This window comes from Mustela erminea, chromosome 9, assembly GCF_009829155.1.
Source record: "Mustela erminea isolate mMusErm1 chromosome 9, mMusErm1.Pri, whole genome shotgun sequence".
Classification (NCBI taxonomy): Eukaryota; Metazoa; Chordata; class Mammalia; order Carnivora; family Mustelidae; genus Mustela; species Mustela erminea.
In genome coordinates this window covers 54,002,605-54,018,003 of record NC_045622.1, presented here as the reverse complement: position 1 = coordinate 54,018,003, position 15,399 = coordinate 54,002,605, and the positions used below count along the sequence as shown (strand labels likewise).

General features: G+C 38.1%; 1 protein-coding gene across 4 annotated transcripts in view; it reads left to right on the top strand.

Moving 5' to 3' along the window:
• UVRAG (UV radiation resistance associated) overlaps nucleotides 1-15,399 on the top strand; it is a 298,599-nt gene that overhangs the window by 256,809 nt on the left and 26,391 nt on the right. The gene's annotated exons all lie outside the window — the stretch shown is intronic.

Below are 15,399 nucleotides of genomic sequence, written 5' to 3'. Positions count from 1 at the left end.
CAGGCCCTGGCAAAACCCTAGCAGCTGTAGACCTCTCTCCTCTTTATCTTAACTGAAACCTAAAGCCCCTCTACTGAGGCCTTGCTTTCTGAGACTCCACAACAGTGAGGTGGTCAAGGGGAGGGATGTGTAGTTTTTCCATTTCTGCAGACCATGGCTTTTCCCTCCTTGTGTGAAACCATTATCCTTTGAAGCCTTTTACACGTTCAGCTCTCTGTCACACTGTGTCACAGTCATCTGACATGCTGGTTACTTCTTTGGAAGTAAGAAGTGAGTTCATAATTTAGAACTTTGCTAAAGGCTTTCCTCCCTAGGCTGCTGTTCCCGTGGTAACCCTGCATTACTGTAGTCTCACCCCCGTTCTTCCCATGCCAAACCACTTGCATTTCTCCCTGTTCGCTTCTGGGCTTTTCCACATGCAATTTCCTCGGTTCGGAAGACTGTTCCCTACCCTTTCACCTGGTAAAATCCAGTTGTACTGTGTAACCGGCTAGGTTACCACATCCTTTCCAGATGTTCCGGTCTTCCCTGAACTTAGGTCTCCCTCCTCTGTGTTCCTGTAATTTTCTCTGATGTGATGCTATTATTCTTTAATATAATTACGTTCCTGATTTTTAAATATCTTTTCTACTTTATTCTGACTATTTTTTAAACATTTTTATGTGAGAGAGAGAGAGCATGAGTGGGGGAGAGGTAGAGGGAGAGGAAGAGAGACTCCTCAAGCAGACTCTCTGCTGAGCATGGAGCCCAAGGCAGGGCTCGATCCCAGTATCCCAAGATCATGACCTGAGCCTACATGAAGAGTTGGACGCTTTATTGAGCCTCCCAGGAGCCCCTTATTATTAAAGGAGGAACTGCCTTTTTATTTTGTGACTCCAGCCCATGACCTAGCACATAGAAAATGTTCAGAGTCTACTGACTGAATGAAGATATGACTTCAGCTGCTTGTCTTCTTTGTACCTGCATAAGACCGAAGGTGGAACAGAAAAGAATAGACGTGTTGTTTTTACTAGAGCTAGATTATTTCTAGCTCAGATTATGTTTGACACACACACACACACACACAAACACACACACACACACACTGTCTTTGAACTTAGGTTCAGAATGTAAGCCTGCCCTTTACCTCTAACAGTTTCACGCCTTCTACCTGATAACCCTACCACTGTCATCCCACTTTTGATTTTCTGTCAATTTTCCAATCCCCTTACTTCAATCTACTCTGATCCACAGAATTTTGCCATTTCTTATGTTTAAAATGCTATGGATATATTTTTTACCTTGGATGTTTTCTTTCTGGTGAGCCTTGTTTTTTGGAGGCGTTCACATGTCACATTTAAAATGCATCTGATTCACTGGAGACCAAAACTAGCATATAGCCTTAACTAAAGGAAGTTAGAAAGAAAAACTAGTAATGAAGGAAGTAGAAAAATGAGGTATAGCATTAATGGTTTAGTAATGTTTCTTAAAACAGTAATGTTTCTGGGGCACCTGGGTGGCTCAGTGGGTTAAGCCGCTGCCTTCGGCTCAGGTCATGATCTCAGGGTCCTGGGATCAAGTCCCGCATCGGGCTCTCTGCTCAGCAGGGAGCCTGCTTCCCTCTCTCTCTCTGCCTGCCTCTCCATCTACTTGTGATTTCTCTCTGTCAAATAAATACATAAAATCTTTAAAAAAAAAAAAAACTGTAATGTTTCTTAAGAATAGCTGTTGAGGAACAAGGACAAGAACTAATAACTGTAAGATATTTACGGCTCACTGAGTGTGTTGGGAGTTTTACCTGCATCGTTTTATTTTATCCATACGATAACCCACGAAGCAGACATTGTGATGGGCATCTGGTACACGAGGAACCAGAGGCTCAGAGGGTTTGAGTGATTTGCTTGAGTTCACACAGTTGCCCCCCCCCCATGACTCACTTTTTAACTCCCTCTCCTACACCAGTCCCTATATTTTCAGTTAGCTTTTTCTTCGATTATTTTTGATGTAAGAATTTCAGAAGTTAGCTAGGAAGTTCACATGGAAGTAGCCGTTTGAAGGAAGAAGATCATGTTGTTTAAGAACTTTGGCATGTACTTGTAACAGCTAATTGATTTGATGGGGTGGTTTTGTTTCAGAATTTGTTCAAAGAGATTAATGGTACCAGAGACTAATATTTAAATAGCAAATGGAGCTCTCATTTAGCAAATCTCTTGATGGTAATTTTTACGCAATCTAAAATTGGTGCTGATTTTTTTTTGTGCCCCCAGTAAAGTTGTCCAAAATTGTTCATACCTGTTTTGATGGTTAACACATTATAGAAACTTTATTTTCAGTGCATTTCCCAAGGGGGAAAAAAAAAATTGCATTCCTGCTCTATTATGAGAAATTAAATAAAATAGTTCCTTGGTGAATCTGTTCTCAGCCACCACCTCTGCCTCCCTCCCCACCCTTGCAACCATGTACTTTCATCTAACATACTTGCCTGACTCTGAGCTTTGCTTAGGTTCTTTCTTCCCATTCCACTGGCTTCCATCCTTCCTACTATTTACTGTCCAGCTTGGCTCAGCCCACTTTCTGTCAGATTATGGCTTAAGTCCCAACACTCCAAGAAAGCTTTTCCCACAGAGATTTCTTTATAAATCAAATGAGCAAATAAGAATTTCACCCCTGCAATTTGCAACTCAGTCCTCAAAAAAAAAAAAAGAATTTTTTTTTTTTTTAAATTAGTTACCATGCACCTGGCATCATGTTAGGTGCTGGACATTTAATGATAAATAAAATAGATCTACACCATTAAAGAGTTGTAGTCTTGTGATATTATGTAGGATAAATGATTTAATCTCTAATATGAAATTTCTTCATATTATTGGTATTTCTTCAGTTTCTTCATCTGTAATATGAAGGTGATGATGGTAGTTGCTTTGGTAGGTTTCTTACAATGATTGAATGAGTTAATATTTATAAAGTTCTTAAGGTAGGGCCTAGCAATTAGAAAATGCTGTAGAACTGTTTTTATTTACCAAAACAATACTGAACATTGCAGTCACTTTATCTAGTTCTAAAAAGTCCTCTTTGGTATTTCTAAGTGGTAGCATAATAAACTCATAGATTAGCTTGTAGTGAAATGTCATCTTTATACTAACAACTTCCTATCTGAGAACAGGGTGAGTTTACATTTATTAAGATCTTCTTTTGCATCTTAATAGAGTATAATAGTGGTCCTCATGTAGATCTTGCCATTTTGGTTATTTTTATTTCTAGATATTTTATCTTTGTTGCTATTTAAAATGGCACCATATAATTTTTAAATTCATTGTTATTTATATGAAGAAAGACTACTGATTTTTGTTTTTAAATTTCCTACTGAATTATCTTATCGTTTTTGGTGAGTTTTCAGTTGGTTTGCTTGGAGTTTCTTGATATATAATGTATCATCTCAAAAAAATGATCATTTTGCCCCCCTCTCAATTTTTATAAGCTTGTCTTATTTATATTGTGACTTTTGATTTGTGACCATTATACTTGAAAAAGATTCTTATATACAATGTGTTTTGTTTTCCCAGCTTGATAAACAAAGTCACTAACTGCTGTGCTTTGCTTTAAACAACCGAAGATTTTGTCCTGTGCTGAACAGTCATTCGTGTGTTTTTAGTTATTCAGTCTGTCTTCTATAAACTTGAACATCCACACTTGGCTCTTAGCCTGACAGGATCTTGCAGAGAATATTTTAGAGAATCCATATCTCTGGAGAACAAAACCTCAGACTCCCCAAAATAGATAAAGTTGGAGATGATTCTTCAGTGTCTCTACCCCTTCGCCTGAGCACTTAAATTAGCCATCAGAGAAGTATGTTCCAGCATGTGTTTAATGTTCAAAAAATTATTTTCTAACTAAAAACCTCTGTGCTCATGTATAGAGCTGTCCCCATTGTGCTGACACATAGTAGATACATAAAAATGTTGTCGGTCCACCAAGGAACTAACTGCTCAGGCTACAGTATCCCCATGAATTCACTTCAGATATCTTCAGGTAAAAGGTAAAAAGAATCTTTTTCACCGTTACTAGTTTTCTGTTGCTTCATACAAATCACCACAAATTTACAAATTTAGTAAACAGCATGCATTTTCATCTCACAGTTCTGTAGGTCAGAAGTCTGGGTGGGCTCATCTGGTTTCTCTGCTCAAGGTCTCAGAAAGCCAAAATCAAGGTGTTGGTCAGGCTGGGCTCTTATCTAGAGGCTCTTGGGAATAATCCGCTTCCAACCTCATTTAAATTGTTGGCAGAATGTGGTTGCTTGCAGCTGTAGGTCTGAAGTGTACATTTACTTGCTGGCGTTTAACCAAGGGCCAGCCTTTGCTCCTAGAGGCCTCCTGCATTCCTTCTCACATGACCCCTTTGTCTTCAGACCAATAATGTCCCATCAAGCCCTTCTCACAGTTCAGATCCTTCCGAACTTTCTCTTCTGTTGCCAGCCAGAGAAAACTCTCTGCTTTTAAAGGGCTCCTGTGAAGAGATGAGGCCCATCCAGATAATCTCCCCTTGCCATAAATATAAAATAATCAGGGGAGTAACACCAGGGCATGAAGGCCAGGGGGCCATCTTAAAATTCTGACCATTGTCCCACCCTTCAAACTCTCATAGAAGGTTATACTTTCCCTTCTCGGTTCATTTTTAAAGGTAACCTCCTTCAGCGTTCATGGCTGAGTCATTCTGTGATACTCCATCATACTTGCCTCTAGTAGACATTCAGTACATATCTAACAAATTGTTTCGCATTAAATGAATTGTAAGATCAAAAAGGTGAATAGAATTATCCCAGACCAAACTATAAGAGTATCTGTCCAGTTGAAGGAGCACTGTGTACTTGACTGTTCATTGCCATTTTTGTCTTGTTTTCCTTTTGCTTTTTTTGAAACTACATTTATTTATGATCAGCCAGAGAGACTAAAATAGTGGACACAGGGCTTTAGACTCCAGTGCAATTCAAGTTAGGTCAGGAGAATTCCATGAAAAAACTGGAAAAGCATGAAGTAGATAATATAGCAAAATTAATATTTTAAGGGGAAAAATCATTAATGAGAGAAAAGAGCATTCTGGAAAACTGTGTTCCATTTAGGGCACCTCGTTACCAGATTCTTTAAAGGAAACTGGAGGGAGTTCAGAGACATCAAGAATGATGAAGAGCCTGTAGAGATTAATTTACAAGCAAAGATTTAAAAAGACTAAACATGTATAACTTAGCTGAACGACAGCTGAGTAGAGATGTAGCTATTGTCAAATGAATGATATCAAGAGAAGGAATGTGTTTCTCTAAAGAGTTGAGAGTCTCTTTCCAAGTATTGGAATTAAATGAAGAATGAAAAAAAAACTTTTTCTAACCAACTTGTAAGCAGTATTTAGACTGTGTTGGGGTGTAAAGTATCCATTGAATTCAAATCCCAGCTCCTCAGCTTGCTTACCTATGAGATTTCACACAACTCCTTTAACCTTTTAAACTTTATCATGTGTAGAGTGAGGATTATAGCACCGATATCATGGGGTTATTATGAAGATTAAACAAAATGACATAAGTAAACAGTCAGGTTCCATGCCTGGCACAGATTGCAGGTTGAGAACAGTAGATGCTATTGAGATGACCATTATCATCTTCATTCTTGGTGGTTAAGAGTTCAGAGTGCTAGGGTACCAGCTCAAGCTCTACCACGTGTGAACCCTAAGCCTTAGTATCCTCAGGTGTAAGAGAGTAGTAGTGAGGACTGAATGAAGTAATGCAGTGTGAAATGCTTAGCACAATGCCTAGCACATAACGAATCACTCAGGAAATACATTAGCAGCTCTAGCATTATTTTCATTATCAGTAACATGGTCATTATTCCACCATGGAACCTGGCCAAAGGCTTAGAGTATAATCAATTTCCAAATTTCCCCCATTTACAAGCAGTGCGGTACACATATCTCCATTTCTGCCATTATCACACACACGCCCCCTTCGTACACACACACTGTTCAGTAATTATTTGCTGAATTGCGTTAAATAACTTCTTCTAGTGATCCTGTCAGGTATTTGTGGTCACTGTACATTGTTGGGGGGATGTCAGAATGGGCTTTTCTATTCCTTATGTAATCAGATTTATGCCAGTTGATTTAAGGGCATTTTTCGTTCCATATAACTGATGCTTAGATTTATATAAATTTCTTTGAGAGAATTCCTGCACTCATAATAGCATTTTCGTTTTTTACTTTTATGCATGTAAGAACTCCTTGTGGCTCCTTACTGCGAATAGGATTGTGGCATTGTTGTAAACAGAATCTTCTCTAGCTAGATTAAGTAGAAATGGTATTCACTAGAAGATGATTGGTTAGAAGGCCTTATGATGAATCAGAGGGTATTAATCAGATATATTAGGTATTCATGAGAAGTAGCTTAGAGAAACTACAAGTGGGCCAGAAAAAGATACACAGGTGGCAAGAAAAGCATATGAAAAAATGCTCAATTGTATTATTGATTTGGGAAATTCAGATTAAATGCATAGTGAGATACTACTACCCACTTACTAGAATGGCTAAAATGTTTAAAACTGACAGACCAGGATCAGGTCCTGATGATGTCATAGAGTGGCTGAAACACTCAGACATGGCTGGTGGGAATGCAAACTGGATAGCTGCTCCAGGTAACAGTTTGGCATTTTAAAAATACAGCTAAGCATATTTCTTCCATTCAGTCCAGAAATACCATTCCTAAGTATTGGTCCAAGAGGAATAAAATTACAAGTCCAAACAGAAACCTGTGCTCAAGTGTTTATTGCACCTTAATTCATAATAGCACAAACACGAAACAACCCAAATGTCCATCAGCTGGTGTCCAGATAAACAATTGGTGGCCTGTCCCTACAAGGGACTACAGTAAAAAGGATCCACATACAACATGGATAAGTCTCAAAAATATAAATGAAGGAAGACAAACACAAGAGACCACATATTCTGTGATTCCATTTATAAGACATTCTAGAAAAGAGTTTCTGCCTGATTAGACTATGATCTTCTTGGTCCAGTGTAGCTCTTTGCACCAACATGGCATCAAAGTCAGTGAACTGGAAGCAGAAATGCTGAGTTTGAACTGTTTAGGGAACAAGGTATCGGGAATCGGGAATCCAGGTTGGTCAAAGGTCAATACAAGGTAGTTTGGGGTAAATCAGGACGCACAGGATTGTTAACATTGAGGGCAGGAAGCTCGGTCTGACAGTGTGAATGTCTGCTCCAATGGATCCTATAAAGTTTGTCCACTCACATAGCCTTTAGCCTCCAGAGAACATGACCTTTCTTTGATGATCATTAATTAAAGCTGATTGCAGTTGCTGTCAAGGGTATGATCTGCCTGCCTTTGACAGATGACCCACTCCGCCTCGCCTAGCCATCTGCAGTGTGTGTTTTGCTGACCCTCTTTAGCAACGACCGAGACCACACTTACAGATGAGGTTGACCCCAGAGTTTTCTCAGTGTGGTAGTGCTTCTAGCTCTTTTCTGGCAAACATAACTTTCTGAAGCAAAAGACTATCTTAATTGAAGTACTTTTAATATGACAGATTTTACAGTGATAAGTTTGGCTCAGAAATAACCTGTGCTTCATAAATACAACACGTGATATAAAGAAAAGAACCTGTTAGAACTCAGCACACCTAGATTCTGCTCCTTAGACTCAACCCATTCAACCTTAGAAAGGTGGCATAACCTTGTACTTCCCATACCGTGTCACTAAAGCAGGTGGGCTGATGCTATCAAAGATGCCATTCAGCTATAATATGAATCCCTTGACTCTAACATTAGTTGATAGTATAATTGGGAGGAGGAATAGAAGAAGCGTTTCCATTTCTTAGACTTGACTTTTGGGCTTTTCTGAAGCCTGAGGTCAGTTGTGTCCAGTGTTTATATTAAAACATACCTATTTTGGAAAAGAACTGGCATGGTTTGTAGATGGGGATGGAAAAGCACTTAGGTTGTACTCGCAACCAGAGGCCCATAATCAGGTTTTTATACTTTTCCTTAGAGGTATATATTGCAATGACTCACTGTAAGAAACAATATTATTACTCATATTAAATATTCTTTAAGTAGCTTTTCCATATCTTTGAAAGAGTTGTAGTTTCTTCTAAGAAAGCAGGTTTTATTTTTGACATGGTGGTACCCTTTTTTTTAAGCTCCTCATGTAGTTCTTTTCATGTCAGTGAAACCTTAGGATTTAAAAATGAATTGAAATATTGGTAACTAGTCCAATAGAGATTTTTTACTACATAAGCCAGAACTCCAGAGTTAAGATTAAGTCTTTGATGAATATGTACATTTTTAATTTCTTATTTTTTCAGTTCCTATAGACCAGTTCTCTTTGTAGTCAAATTCATTGTAATCCCATCACGAAAGTGTTGATCTTTTAGTAACCTTTATTGAAGCATTGTATTAATCCACATTCCCTCACGGTAACAGACGGTTTGTATCAAACATATCATGCAGCTTAGCTCAAGTCCCATATGGAACTAATAAGCCATGCAGTAAGTGGCCTTGTGTAGATGAATATAGTTTGGAAGGGTATGGGCATGTGTGCGCGCGCGTGCGCATGTGCGTGCCTGTGTCCGTAGTCTAAACTGAATTTCTCCTGCCAAAACCTAAATGACAAAATGATTCCTGAACCCCTAGAGTCCTTCCTGGCCTGGAAAAATTGTGTGTTTAAAAAATAAAAATAAAATTGAGCACTTTGATATTAAATTAGGTCTCTTAGCTCAATAAGCAGATGCTCACTGAGTACAAGAACTCAGCATTTATTCCTTAGAAGTTCAATACACTTTATTTTAAAATATGGTCTACAGAGCTGCAAATAGTCTTACCTAGTCAGTGGAGCACCATTTATCAACTGTAGCAACTAGTTAATTTCAGCTACAAAGGCTCTAAAGTCATAGTTAATCAGTCTTAATTTGGTGAAACACACAGTGAATATATAGTGATTTGAGATGAAACCAAGATGTGGCTTTGGAGAAATAGTGTATTTTTATACAAGGAGATGGTGTGGGAGAGGAAAATAGAAAAAGATATTTAATGGAATTGACATGGTTATGATTATCTGCTGAGGTCTAAATGTGTTCTTTGCCCTAGTTTTCTTTCCTTGTGCTTGTTCTAGTAACTATAAAGCCACATCTTCCTGGTTATTTTAGTATAGGGATTTTCTTTTGCTAATAGACAATAGCATTTGTTCATTTTTCCAGGGAAACCACTAAACATTGCTTCTTCCCACTTCCCCATCTAATTTATCATGTATGTATAGTTTTCACCTACTAGCTTACTCTACAGTTGCACAAAAGCTTAATTGCTCCCGTGGAGTTCTAAACCAATCAAAGTAAGGCTGAAATTCAAGCTAATTGAAACCAAAATTCCACTTAAAAACTGCTTAGACTCTTTGGGTGGTGGTGCAGTAGGAAGTTGTTACAAAAGGTGTTTATTTCAGAGACTAATTTGAGGCAGTTAGACCCAAAGTAGTATTTTATTTGCCTGGGTTTCTTGGCATCTGCCTTCTCTAATCAGAAGTGAGAGCAGACAAGCTTTTTAGGGAAATGTGGTATTGATGGTAGCTGGTGAGGGCAGGTTTGGATGGAACGGGAAGTAAGATTTTATCGGAGGAAAGAATACTTCAGTCTTTTCACCTGTCCTTCAGAGCTGCTTTTGGAGTTGTTTCCTCATTCAGTCTCCTGCTTAAAACCCTGTCCTAGATTCTCCCTGCTGACAAGATAAAAGCTGAACTCCTGAGCTTAGTGCTCCAGGTCTTTAGCAGCTTTGATGACTGCCCTCTAAACATCAGGCCTCAGGAGTTTCCATCCTCTGTCAGTATCCCAACTGAACTCTTACAACAATATGATGAGACAAACAGTGTTGGTCATGTTCTATAGACAAGGCATAGATTGGTTATGTGACTTGTTTAAGATTAACATACATTCCATGGTGAGAGCAGACTGTGAGTCCAGACCTGTCATTCCAGAGACAGAGCTGATTCACACTGCCTACCCTGGTGGACACAAAGTAAATACTTGTTGGATGAAAGAATAGAATGTGTAGGAACTTAGTGAATGTACTTCTTCCTCCCCTTGTCCTGTCCTTGTCTTTTCTTCCTCAGCCTAACTCCTGTTTCTTCCTGTTTCTACTAATACATCCCCTAAATAATTCAAGAATTATTTAATAAAAATTCAGATTTGTTTCTTTCCTGAAGTATTTACATTTTAATAGTGGCTCAGCTCTACCTGACATAGTATAGCATGTAAGACTGAACCCTGGGGCGCCTGGATGGCTTAGTGGGTTAAGCACCTGACTCTTGATTTCAGCTCAAGTCATGATCTTAGGGACGTGGGATCAAGCCCCATGTTGGGCTCTGTGTTCAGCACAGAGCCTGCTTGTCCCTCTCCCTCTCCCTTTCCTCTCTCTCTCTCTCAAATAAATAAATAAAAGTTGTAAAATAAAAAAAGATCGAACCCCACCCTACCCCTTTCATTTTTATACACTTCCCTGGAGGTGTCCAGAAAAGTACCTGCCGTAGACTCTTCCGTCACACCCACTCCTCAAGGGACTACATAAAGACCAGACACCCTCTTAGCCACGTTTGATTTCTGACACCATCAGAAATGGCACTAACTGGGCTAATGTGCTTTCATTGCTCACATTGTGAACACGCATTTCGCAAACCATATTTTTATATTAAAATCCTTAGATGCATGGTGCCAGCCTATAATTTTAGAGCACTTAAAAGAAGACTCACAGAACTTTGAAAGGCTCCTAAAGATGTTGTAGTTTAGGAGTGTTTAACCTGCAAGACAGGATGCCTGCCTGTTCTCTGACTCTACTCCACCACTTCCCTACAGTTAGAGCGGTTCCCTGTTTGTTTTACACTTTGGGCTATAAATAATATTTCATTTGAACAAAAGGATTCCCGGGCTATAAAAAGAGGTTTGAAAATTCTTTGGCTAGCCCTCACTCATGATCATTCAGCAGAGCTCTGTCCCCCAAATCTTCTGACCATCCATGTCTCATACCCAGTCTTTCCATTTCTCTGTGCAGTTGTTTTAAAGATATTGACATGTATTATGTTCATTGCTGCCTCTTTGGAGTGCTTACAGTCAGAAGCTTAGTAAGTGAGTAAAAATTAGCATTTTAAAAAAGTAAACAGTATAGTTAAGATTTTTTTCCCCTTGACTTGAAGTCTCTTTTTTCCCTTTTCTGATTTCTCATTCTAATTGGTTAAGTGATAAGCCATCATTGAATACCAGTTTTATGCCCAGCCTAGTGGTAGATGCTATGATAATGAAAACGTATAGAGCATATATGTATTAAAATGTCAATAAGTATAGTTTATTGAGCACTTACTATTTACCAGATATTGTTTGGAATACTCCAGATATTTTGTCTTATTTAAACGTTACAACAGCTCTGCAAGGCAGATAACGTTCACCATTTTACAAGTAAGGAAACTGAAACTCCTCAGAGAAGCAAAATGACATCCAAAGTCAGACAACTAGAAAGTGACGCACTGTCACTTACAGATCTCCATTGAAGCTCATTGTTGTCGTGATGCCTCTCATTATCTCTCATATTCCATTGATTTAACTTATGAACAAATATTTTTCAAGTGCCTACTGAATTAGTTAGGGCTTTCCAAAGACAGTACGTGCAAACATGGTATAGGAAGAGATTTGAGAAGAGATGTAAAATGCTTCCTTGTCCTGGAGTAATCAGAGAGAACCATCTACAGGAAATGGAACTTGTGTTGGCTCTTTGAGAATGGATAGAATATGGCCAGATGGATGATGCCTAGAGAGAGACTTAAAGACAGAAAATAGAGCTCCACTGAGTACTCTGTAAAAGGTATAAGGAAGTTTGTTAGCCACTATTGAAATGCTGCATGATAAACAAATTAAATATCCCCCTTTATGTCTGCTCCCTAATGAAATACTACTAATAAAGATAAAACAGTTTAAATTTGCAAACTCATGAGGATGAAAAGAACAGAAGAGACAAGAGTGAGTGATAGTCAACAAAATTTTAGAAGAATGCAAACAAATAAATGAGTGTTAAACTGAGTTGACAGAATGGAGAAAACCAAAACCTAAAGCCTTCAAGCAGCACTGCAATTCAAGCCACAGGACTCTAGAAGGACTTAGGAGGTATCAGGTACCTCATAGAGCGTAGAGTAAGGAATAAGTAAAAAGGCAGGGTTAGCAGTGCACAGTATCTCTGGAGGTATAGTAAGAGACACGTGAAATACTGATCTAACAAAAATGTGGTATTGAATATCTTGAGGATAAAAAGAAGTTTATCTGGGAGTTTATCCTCATATTCTTTAACAAAAAAATCAATAGATGATGGAGGGGTAAGGGGAAAAAATGTTTGTGTAAGAGAAGAGTAATATAAAAGCTGAATTTTTATTTTTCGTAATAGGAACACAGTAGATGGTGTCTAAAACTGGGAAGAATAGGAAAGAACAGGAAAATTAATATAATCATATTACTTAGAAATATGAAGATAAAGAAGAAACAGCTAAAAGTAGTTGCTACTGAAGAGCAAAGAATTTGCTTTTTCATTATAAACCTTGGAGTAATTTAGGCTTATTAATAGCCTTATAAAATCAAAAACACCATGAACAACAGGTATTGGTGAGGATGTGGAGAAAAAGAACCCTCATGCACTGTTGGTGGGAATGCAAACTAGTGCAACCACTGTGGAAAACAGTGTGGAAGCTCCTCAAAAAGTTAAAAATAGAACTACCCTATGATCCAGAAATTCCACTACTGGATATTTATCCAAAGAAAACAAAAATAGTAACTTGAAAGGATATATGCACCCCTATGTTTATTTGTTTATTGAAGCATTATTTATAATAGCCAAGATCTGAAAGCAGCTCAAGGGTCCGTCCATAGATGAAAGGTTAAAGAAGATGTGATATATATAAATATTACATGTATATATACATTCAGTGGAATGTAAGAAGATGTCACACACACACACACACACACACACACACAAAATATTACTCTGGAATATTACTCAGCCATAAAAAGGAATGAAATCTTGCCATTTGCAACAACATGCATAGACCTAGAGGATATAATGCTAAGTGAAATAAGTCAGTCAGACAATGTGATTTCACTCAAATGTGGAATTTAAGAAACAAAACAAGTAAGGGGGAAAAAAGAGTCCAAAAAACAGCCTCTGAGATACAGAAAACAAACTGATGTTTTCAAGAGGGGAGGGGAAGGGGGGATGGGTAAAATAGGTGATGGGGACTAAGAGTACAATTACTGTGATAAGCACTGAGTAATGTACAGAATTATTGAATCATTACATGATGAATATTGCATCAGGGTTGATTATATTGATTCAACATTCATCATACAGCTTATGTGTATTAACTATACTTGGATTTTAAAAATAAATAAAAATTTTTAAAAATTCCAGCCTTGGCTTTGTCCTTTGTCAGCTCTGTGACATTGGGCAGGACACTTGCCTTACTGAGCCTTCATTTCTTCATATATGAAAGGAAGGAGGTTGGAAAAATGATCTCCAGGATCTCTTTAAGCTATAATATCCTATTCCTATGATTCTATGATAAAAATGATAATGCAATATAGCAAATATAGAGGTAGAGGCTCGAATTTCCCATATTTTCCTTTTTTGGTTGAAATCAGTCTTGAAGAAAAATTTTCATTCTGGTCTCTGCGAAGAATGCAACACCGAAGAATGCAACACCAACCTTCCACTGTGGAACCTGGGGCGGCAGTTGACTATGTACTGGCTCAGGCACACAGAGCTTTGTGTTATTTCAGTATGAGTTAGGGTTTTTTTTTAATATTTAATATTTTTCAGTATGAATCACAGGTGAAATTTCCATGCCATGTGTAAACAATTTCACTTTTTTATTGAAACAATGAATTCAGGAATGTCACATTGGGATATCAGCCATTTTACTTTTATCAATGTATGGAAAAATGCTTTTATATTAATTTAAGAAATGATGTCATTTAATATGGGGTAGATCTTATAATTCAAGGTCAGCAAATCTCGGGAGGTGATTTAGGTCAGCAAGCTAGCTTTGGAAAAGGAAAAGGATATTTTCCCTTTGTCTTCTCAAGTACTTCAACCAGTTTTCCTCTCAGACTTTGGGGTAGATGGTGGAATAGCAAGGTTGTAAGAATGAGGCTGTAGCTAATAATATCTTTGTTATTGAAACACGTGGCCCTGGAGAATTTATTTCCCCTTTCTGGGCTTCAGTTTCCCCACCTACAAAAGGAAAGGATTAGCTTAAATTATATTCAAAATGCCTTTTTACCTTTAATATTCTGTGTTTCCTTTTTCCTTACTTTATGTGTGTATTCAGACCATTCAAGAGATCTGATTAGGTGTGGGGGGTTTTCCTTTAAAAGTTCAGGGTAGTAAGAGTAAACTCTTCTCTGCTAAGTGTCACTCACACTTAAAAAAAAAAAATCAGTTCAGTACTAGATACAAACAAAAGAGAACTATTTTTTTGTGTGTTCATACTGGTTTTATTTTTTAAGAGGGGAAAATATTTAGAAGTTTGATTTTGTCACTTTTTTTTAAATTTTATTTTTTTAAAGATTTTGTTTATTTATTTATTTATTTATTTATTTATTTATTTGACAGACAGAGACCACAAGTAGGCAGAGAGGCAGGCAGAGAGAGAGGAGGAAGCAGGCTCCCTGCTGAGCAGAGGGCCCGATGTGGGGCTCCATCCCAGAACCCTAGGATCATGACCTGAGCTGAAGGCAGAGGCTTTAACCCACTGAGCCACCCAGGCGCCCCTGATTTTGTCACTTTTAAATTTAGGTGCTGGAAAAGTAAGACTTCACAAGTGATTATCCTTTATGTTTACACACCAGTACACAGTTTACAGAGTACTATTTTCATATATGTAATTTGAAAAATACATTTCTACTGTACCTTAACTGTGTATTTGATGTGTGTGTGAGGGAGAGAGAGCATGGGTATGAATATGCACATAAATTCGCCTCCGATCTCTGTCACGAGCAGTTAAGGAAGCAGATGGTGTTCAGAGACAAGGAACAGACCATGAAAACCATTTAGCAAGTTACCTAGGTACGCAGAAGGACCTAGGGTTGGAAAATCAGCTCTAGCAGCAATAAGTAAGACTAAGACCAGATCCATCCATAGGCCATAGTGCCTCTCATATCAGCTCTATAGCTCTGTGTACTAGTTCTGGACAAAAGGGAAAGTTAGGAATCCAAGAGAAAAACAGAGCACATTGTCCTCAAAAGTGGCTTGCTATTTATTTGTTTAGCAAGCATTAACTGAGTGCTGGCACTGGCAGACACTGTTGGGGATTAGAGATGAACACAGCATGACCCTTAACCTTGGTTG